We start from the raw sequence: 10,141 nt of genomic DNA on the forward strand, positions 1-10,141 counted from the left end.
AGGCCTTCTGAAGGCCTGGGATCACAATCAGGATAGCTAGTGCCTGAGCTTGTCCCACCGGCTCAACAACTTCTGGTATCAGCTCCACAGCTGGAGCAACTGGTGGCTCCACATGTGCTATTCTAGAAGCAGAACGAGCTATACCTCGGCCTCTAGCATGGCCCCGGTCTCTCGCAGCCCTAGCTGGTAGTACTGGTGTTCGTCCACCTGATCCGGCAGTACGTGTCTTCACCATCTGTGAGAGAATAAAAGATTAAAAGTTCAAATTCTGGAATTAACAAATCCGCACGACTAGAAGACAAGAAAGTGAATTTTCCTAACGGTTCAGTAGCCTCTCGAAGGTAAGTACAGACGTCTCCGTACCGATCCGCAAGACTTTACTAAATGTGCTCATGACTCGTGACACCTAAGTAACCTAGTGCTCTGATACAAACTTTTCACGACCCAAAATCCCAACCGGTCGTGATGGTACCTAACACACTTGCTAGGCAAGCCGATAATCATATAACTAAACATTTGAATAAAACATGTTTTAATAAGCTCAACAACGGAAAATATCATAAACATCTGATAAAACTAACTGAAATACAACTACAACCACACCAAAACCTGGTGTCAACGAGTACATACGCACTACTAAGTATCAACATAAACTGAAACTCTAGTACAACTGTCTGAGTAATAAAACAGTACTGAATAAAATAACAGAAAAACGAGTCAAGGTCTGCGAACGTCATAGAAGCTACCTCGAAGTCTCCAAGTAGGTACTAGCATAGATCTAGCAGTCACCATATCTCGATGTACATGGATCTGCACATGAAGTGCAGAGTATAATATGAGTACAACCGACCCCATGTACTCAATAAGTAACAGAACTAACCTTGGGCTGAAAGCAGTGACAAGCTCAGAAGGATACAGTCAAAACCAAATAAAATGACAACAAATATATGATAATGACAATGACAATATATAACTCAGTGAAATTCCATAATCAGCTTGTTCAGGGTACAGAAATTTAGGCATGCTTTCAAGTTCAACAATTAAAGCCCAACACTGATAAGAATATGTCAAATACAACTAGCTTGAGGAATGGTACATCTCTGTGCCTATATTTCAATATGCATGTCAAATGTATGATGTCACAGTGATATTCCCAGGAACTCACACTCTTAGAGTACACAATCTGTGTATCTCAAATGCCCACTCATCATATACACAATCACTCAGCACTATACGGGTGTCTGGCATCAATGCCCCTCACCAAAGCATGTGTATAAATCACAGTGCTTGCGCTCACTAATTGTATGTCAGACTCCAGAGGGGCGGATCCTACCCAAGCGCTAATATAATGTCTATAAGGCCTACTGTGGCGTGCAACCCGATCCACAATAATAAAAAAGCCAATAAGGCTTGCTGCAGCGTGCAGCCAGATCCACAATAACACTCAAAACTCGGCTCTCAGGCCCACCTCAATCATCAATCTCTCAAGTCTCCAGGGCTCACAGATCTCGTACCACTCAGCCCAAACAATGATAACATGTAATGTAATAGTGAATGATGACAGAGACTGAGAAATGATATGCAAATAAAGAATCATGACTGAGTACATAATTGCAGTTAAAGCAGATAACTCAAAAATAGTAGAAATAACCTCATTAGGTCACAATTGAATAAGCACATAGACTAACATTATTTCTAACATGAATCCCACCTCAATTACTCTAACAAGTAGGGATTAAATGAATAAAACAAGACTCGATATCAACTCAGTACAAAAATCCACCCAGATCATGGTTACCACAGTCCACGCCCACACGTCCGTCACCTAGCATGTGCGTCACCCTAACACAAAACAAATAACACATTTTCCAAGCATAATTACCATCAATTCCAAGTTTAGAATGTTACTTACCTCAAAGCGTGCAACTCAATGCTCCAACAAATCCTTGTCTCGCGAATCAACCTCTGAACAACTCGAACTTAGCCATAAACAACTTAATACAATCAATACAAGCTACAGGAATCGATTCGATACGATAAAGCTAAGATATTTAACCAAAATCAAAAGTCAACCCCGGGATCGCACCTCGGAACCAGACAAAATTCACAAATTCCGGACACCCATTCGATTACGAGTCCAACCTTACCAAAACTATCCAACTCCGATCTCAAATCAACAGTCAAACATCCATATTTTATTTTTGAAAAGTTTCCACAAAATCCCGCATTTCTTCACTTTAATTCACTAATTAGATGTTAAAAACAAAGATAGAATCATGAAATAATAACAAATCCGAGTCAAAAATATTTACCCCGATCCAAATCTTGAAAACAATATCGCCCACAATCGAGCTCTACTACTCAAAATATGAAATAATAACTCTAACCCTAGATTTGGTTTTTTAACAGTCTGCCCAGTTCTTCTTCTTCGCGAATGGGGAAGGTTCCTCGCGTTCTCGAAGCACAAATCTCCCCAACAGCCAATTCCTCTTTCCCAAAAGCGATGACCTGGTTGCGAACGCGATAACCATTGATCCCATGCCTAAGCGAACACGATCCCTCTCCCACTAACGCGAAGGCTAAATGCTTGATGCTCCCAAGCCAGCCTTCCTTCTATGCAAACGCGGCTCCCTGCTCATGATTGCGATGCACAACCTCCTCAAGCTTTCGCAAACGCGACCCCCGTGTCTCAAACGTGAAGAGATAAAATCCAACTGCCATCAATAACACTACGCGAACGCGACCCCTGTGTCACGAATGCAAAAAAGAGTACACCGGATATCAGATCAGCAGGTCTTTAAGACCAAAATGAAACAGAACTTCGTCTGAATCACACTTGAGGCCTTGGGACCCCGTCCAAACATACCAACAGGTTCTAAAACATGATACAAACTTAGTCGATACCTCAAATCACATCAAACAATATCAAAATCACGAATCACACCCCATTTCAAGCCGAATGAACTAATGAACTTCCAACTTCTAAAACTAATACCGAATCGTACCAAACCAACTCTGATTGACCTCTAATTTGAACACAGGTCATAATTGACATGGCAGACTTACTCTAACTCCCGGAACTAAAATTCAAACCTGATATCAACAAAGTTAGCTCTCGTTCAAGCCTCAAATCTTGGGACTAATAGTCCCAATTCACTCCGAATCATCTCCCAAGTAGCCTCCTCGACTGGCTAGATCCTCCACTAAACTTTCACTGAAGCTATATTCTTTGATCTCAACTTTCGAACCGGCTCCAAATCATAAGTCAAATCCCCATCTAACTGAACTGTGCTGAAGTTCAAAACATGAGACGGATCACCGTAATACTTCCGGAGCATAGAAACATGAAACACAAGGTGAACACCCGATAGACTAGGTGGAAATACAAGCTTGTATGCCACCTCTCCGATCCTCTCAAGCACCTCAAAGGGCCAATATACCGAGGGCTCAACTTCCCATCTTCCCGAACCTCATCATACCCTTCATGGGCGAAACTATGAGCAATACCTTCTCTCCCACCATATATGCAACATCAGGAACCTTCCAATCAGTGTAACTCTTATGTCTAAACTGTGTTGTACGAAGTTGATCTTGAATCAACTTTAACTTTCTCCAAGGCATCCCGAACCAAATAAGTACCCAACAACCTAGCCTCTCCCGGCTCTAACCAACCAACTGGAGAACGACACTGCCTCCCATATATGGTCTCATAAGAAGCCATCTGAATACTCAATTGGTAGTTGTTGTTGTAGGAAAACTTGTAAGTGGTAGAAACTGATCCCACGAATCCTCGAAATCTATAACACAAGCACGTAGCATATCCTCCAAGATCTGAATGGTGCGCTCGGACTTTCTTTTCCTCCGGGGGTGGAATGTTATACTCAACACAACTCATGTGCCCAACTCTCGCTACACTACTCTCCAAATATACAATGTAAATTGCGTGCCTTGATAAGAAATAATGGACACCAACATGCCATGAAGACGAACAATCTCACAGATAAAGATCTCAGCCAGCCGCTCTGAAGAATAAGTAGTCATAACCGGAATGAAATATGCAAATTTAGTCAACCGATACACAATCACCCAAACTACATCAAATTTCTTCAAATCCCGTGGGAGTCCAACAACAAAGTCCATGGTAACTTGCTCCCATTTCCACTCGGGAATCTCAAGTCTCTAAAGTAAACCGCCTGGCCTCTGATGCTCGTACGTCACCTGCTTACAGTTCAAGTGCCGAGCCACATACTCTACTATATCTTTCTTTATTCTTCTCCACCAATAGTGATGTCGGAAGTCCTGATACATCTTAGTGGCACCCACATGAATGGAAGACCACGAACTGTGAGCCTCCTCAAGAATCAACTCACGCAACCCATCTATATTGGGCAAACAAACACAACCCTGCATCCGCAACACCCCATCATCTCATATAGAAACCTCCTTAGAATCACCGTGCTGTACCATGTCCTTAAGGACAAGCAAACGGGAATCGTCACACTGACGCTCTCTGATGCGCTCATATAAAAAAGACTGATAAACCACGCAAGCAAGAACCCCTACTAGGCTTTGAAACATCTAATCTCACGAACTGATTGTCCAAAGCCTAAACATATGATGCTAGCAGTCTCTCACCAACTGGAATATATTCAAGGCTACCCATACTCACAGCCTTTCTTCTCAAGGCATTTGCCACCACATTGGCCTTCCTGGGATGATACAAAATGGTGATATCATAGTCTTTTAACAGTTCTAACCACCTTTGTTGCCTCAAGTTTAGATCTTTTTGCTTAAACAAGTTCTATAGACTCCGATAATCTGTGAATACCACACAAGACACACCGTAAAGGTAGTGTCTCCAAATCTTCAATTCTCATGGGGCTTCAATTGGCGTGAAGCATAAGCAATCACCCTACCCTCCTACTTTAAGACACACCCAATAACAATTCGAGAAGCATCACAATAAACCATATGTGAACCCGATGCTGAAGGCAAAACTAGAACTGGAGCTGAGGTCAAGGCAGTGTTGGGCTTCTAAAAGCTCTCCTCATACTCATAGGATCACCTGAATGGGGCACCCTTCTGGCTCAATCTAATCAAAGGTGCAGCAATGGACGAGAAACCCTCCACAAAACGACGATAATATTTAGCCAAGCCAAGAATACTCCAAATCTCAATAGCTTAAGACGGTCTAGGCCAAGTCTGAACTGCCTCAATCTTCTTCAGATCCACCTTGATCCCCTCACTGGACACCACGTGCCCCAAGAATGCCAAAGAATCAAGCCAAAACTCAACACTTGGAGAATTTAGCAGATAGCTTCTTCTCCCTCAACGTTTAGAGTACAATCCTCAGATGTTGCTCATGATCCTCCTAGCTGTGTGAGTACACTAGTATATCATCAATGAATACTGTGACAAAAGAATCAAGATATGGTTGGAATAAACTATTCATCAGATTCATAAATGTTGCTAGGGAATTAGTCAGCCCAAAAGACATCACAAGAAACTCGAAATGACCATAGCGGGTCATGAATGTCGTCTTTAGAATATCTAAATCCCGAATCTTCATCTGATGATACCTAGACCTCAGATCAATCTTCAAAAACACTCTAGCACACTAAAGCTGGTCAAATAATTCATCAATGCGCGGTAATGGGTACTTGTTCCTAATTGTAACTTTGTTTAACTGCATGTAATCAATACACATCCGTATAGTACCATTCTTCTTCTTTACAAACAAAACCGACACACCCCAAGGCGACACACTAGGCCTAATGAATCCCTTATGAAGTAGCTCCTGAAGATGTTCTTTTAATTCCTTCAACTCTGCTAGTGCCATACAATACGGAGGAATAGAGATGGGCTGATTGCCCGGCACCAGGTCAATACCAAAATCACTATCCCTGTCGGGTGGCATGCCCGACAGGTCTGCAGGAAACACATCTAGAAAGCCTATCACTATCGGAACAGACTCAATGGTAGGAGTATTAGCACTAACATCCCTCACAAAGGCCAAATATGCCAAACATCCCTTCTGAGCCATCCGTTGAACCTTCAAATATGAAATCACTCTATTAGGAACATAATCCAGGGAACCTCTCCACTCAATCCTAGGCAATCTCGGCATCGCTAACGTCACGGTCTTAGCGTGACAATCCAGAATAGCATGACACGGTCACAACCAATACATGCCCAAAATCATATCAAAATCAACCATACTAAAAAATAATAGATCAACTCCCATCTCTAATCCATCAATAGTCATCATACACGACTGATACACACAGTCCACAATAATAGAATTTCCTAACGATGTAGATACATGAACGTGCATAACTAAAGAATCACGGGCCATATCCAAATAGTGAGAAAATTATGATGATACATATGATTAAGTCAAACTAGGGTCAAATAATATGGAAGAATCCCTATGGCGCACTAAAATAATACCTATGATCACTGCGTCTAAAGCAACTGCCTATGTCCTGGCGATAAAAGCATAGCATCGAGCCTGACCATCACCTGATCGACCTCCCCCTCTAGGGAGACCTCGAGTTGCTTGAGTCCCACCTCGAGATGGCTGAGTGGGTGGTGAAGTAACTGGTGCGGAAGTCATAGAATGAACTCTCTACTAAACTGAACCTCCCATAAGACGGGTGCAATACCTCCTCACATGCCCCAACTCTCTACACTCGTATCCACCTCTATCTACAAATGGTGATGGGGACTAAACCGGACCCCGTGAACTACAATAGCCACTAGAAGAACCAGGTATTGACGAACCCTAAACTGATGGAGCACGGAATAAACACTAAGCTGGGAGAGTACTGAAAGATGACTAACCCAGACGAGCACCATATGAACCATGGATAGCTAATGCATCAAAATGAACCTCTAGATTAAACACGAACTGTACCCTAGGCCCATACTATGTGAGATTGATCAACAGCTATATGGAAGATAACTAGAGACATCTAAGATCAGGGATTACAACTCTAGACCAAATCTTGCCGACTATGGCTTTAGCGTGAACATGAGGAGTTAGTGGCGGCACTCAAAGACATGGGAGACAGGTAAGATGGACGAAAGAGATGAGGTCATACCCAAGAAAACAAAGCCAGGAATTTTGGTGCGAAGTCCATACTAATCATGGGCACAAAACTTCAGATTGCAGGCTCCTCTGAGGCGAAATCGATCGTTTATTCAAAAACGGATATATGACGGAACTTTTTAGTAAAGAGGCGAAGCTATCATATATGAAAAATAGGAATAAGTAAGAACCACCAAAGTTTTCGACTCCTAAGTGAATAGTAAACATCATCTTTGGGGGAGAAGAAGTGAATGCAGTGATTTTCACAGCGGCAAAGAAATTCACAAAGATGTCTATTTCCCATGAAAAGCACACTCAACAGACGCTAACCGGAGAAAGCATAACCTTCCATGACAAGGATGCAGACGGTTTGACCATTCCACACAATGATGCCCTGGTAATCACTTTACGAATTTTGATACTAACATAAGAAGAGTTCTCATTGATCCAGGAAGTTCAGCCAATATCATCCAATCACGGGTGGTCGAAAAAATGAAGCTCACAAGTTGAATCATTCTAAAGGTGTGACTGCTCTCACGGTTTAACAACTCTAGTGAGATGACTGAGGGGAAGTGATGCTGGTGACTAATGCCGAAGGGGTAACTAAGGACACCTCATTGCAAGTAGTAGCAGGAGACATGGAGTAAAATGCCATCTTGGGGATACCGTGGACTCACGAGATAGATGCGGTCTCTTCGACTTTAAATCAGGTGATAAAGTTCTCATCCTTATAAGGAGTAAGACAAATTTGAGGAGAATAAAGAGCATCCCGAGAAGTCAACTCAATTACCGCTGCAAACAGTGCCTCCAAAGAAGAAACTGCGAAATAGCAACCACAATGACCGGATGCGAGGACGCAACTATCATCCCTTGAACAAGACCCTTTCCGGATAGAATTGTCGAACCTGACGAAGACGACGTTTCCATGCCGATGGTAGAGAAACTGGAAGAAGTGATTCTCTTTGTCAATTGGCTAGAAAGAAAAGTCTACATCGGCTCGGGATTAACACCCAAGCAGAAGCGCATGTTGATTATATTCTTACAAAAAACTCGGATTTTTTTACTTGGTCTCATGCAGATATGAAATGCATCCCAGTGGATGTCATGCTGCATAAATTAAATGTGGATCCAAAATACCACAGCATAAAGCAAATTACAAGGGATATTAGATCTGAACGAGCTCGAGCGACGGAGGAAGAAGTCACCAAACTTCTTAACAATGGCGTCATCCGTAAGGTAAAGTACCCGAAATGGCTAGAAATTTCATGGTGGTACCAAAAAGAATGGAAAATGAAGGGTCTGCATGATTACAAAGATCTGAACAAAGCTTGCCCTATGTTCCGCTTCCTCGTGCCGAATGTCAACCAACTCATATACTCCACGGCTAGCCACAAATTGTTAAGTTTCTTCGACGCATATTTCGGATACAACAAAATCAAGATGGATCCAAAAGATCAAGAAAAAAGTTCATTCATCACCGACAGGGGGAATTACTGCTATAACGTTATGCCATTCGGGTTGAAGGATGCTAGAGCAACATACCAAAGACTAGTAACTCGAATGTTCATGAATTACATTGGAAAATCCTTAGATTTCTACATTGATGATATTGGTAAAGTCAATCTCAGCAGACGACACCTAGAGCACTTTAAAGAAGCCTTCGAAGTCCTCCGAAAGCACAACATAAAACTCAATCCAGAAAAATATGCCTTCGGAGTCAGTTCAAGTAAGTTTCTTGGTTTTCTAGTTTCAAGGTTGTTGAGAATATACCTGAAGTATTGAAAAATCAAAAGGAGGTGATGAGATTGACCGGAAGGTTAGAAGTTCTCGAACGATTCATATTCTGCTCCTCCGAAAGGTGCCACAAAATCTTTGCAGAACTAAATAAGAACAAAAACTTCAAGTGTACCACGGAATGCCAACAAGCACTGTGAAACTCGAAGAAGTATTTGTCCAATCCACTATGATTTCAAAACCTGAATCGGGAGAACAACTTTTGGTGTACCTAGCCGTGTCAGAAACCATCTCAAGTTCTGTATTGGTCCAAAAAGACAAAGGTATGCAATCTCTAATTTATTACGTAAGCAGGGCACTAATAGAAGCTGAAACTAGGCATCCGCACACAGAAATACTACTTGCACTAGCACTCATAATAGCTACACTAAAGTTGAGACTATACTTCCAGTATCATCCCATTTTGGTGGTCTCTAATTTCCCGTTGGGGAGTATTCTCTACAAGCCAGACTTTCGGGATGACTTGCCAAATGGGCAGTCAAGGTGAGCGCATATGATATCACATATCAACCCCAAACCACTATAAAATAATAAGTTCTAGTTGACTTTGTTGCTGATTTTAGACATAATATACTCCCCAAGGCAGAAAAGGAAGCAATAATAGCCTCCTAAACTGTCTCCGGAACCTGGACCCTATATACGAATGGCTCATCTAAGATGGAGGGGGCGGTCTCACAGTATTTCTTGTCGAGCTAACTGGCGAGATGGCCTAGCAATCGATCAAGCATTATTCAATGACTAACAAAGTGGTCGAGTATGAAGCTGTTGTTGCAGGACTCAAGCTAGCTTCGGGACTCAGGGCCGAACGGATATAGTTAAAAAGTGACTCAGAAATAGTCATCAATCAAGTTCTAGGAACTAATGTAGCTCGGGAGACTCAGATACAGCAATATCTCACACGATTAACACAACTACTAAGACAGTTCAAGGAATGGAAAGCAACTCAAATACCCCGAGAAGAAAATACCTAAGGGGATGCACTAGTTAACTTAGGGTCAACTGTAGACATCTTCGGGGTGAGTATTGTCGTCCATTTATTATGTTCGACAAACGATCCAAGTCGAGAGGAGGTAAATGCCACTAACTTAATTAGAAATTGGCACAATGACTTTATTTATTACTTGTAGAATGGCCGATGCCCTAGGATAAGAAAGTTGCTCGACAGCTTAGGGTTCGAGTGTCGAGATATTGCCTCGTCAAAGGATATTTGTATCAAAAAAAATTTAAGATTCCACCGGCCAAATGTTTGAGACTAGG

The sequence above is a fragment of the Nicotiana tomentosiformis genome, chromosome 6 (genome assembly GCF_000390325.3).
Source record: "Nicotiana tomentosiformis chromosome 6, ASM39032v3, whole genome shotgun sequence".
NCBI lineage: Eukaryota > Viridiplantae > Streptophyta > Magnoliopsida > Solanales > Solanaceae > Nicotiana > Nicotiana tomentosiformis.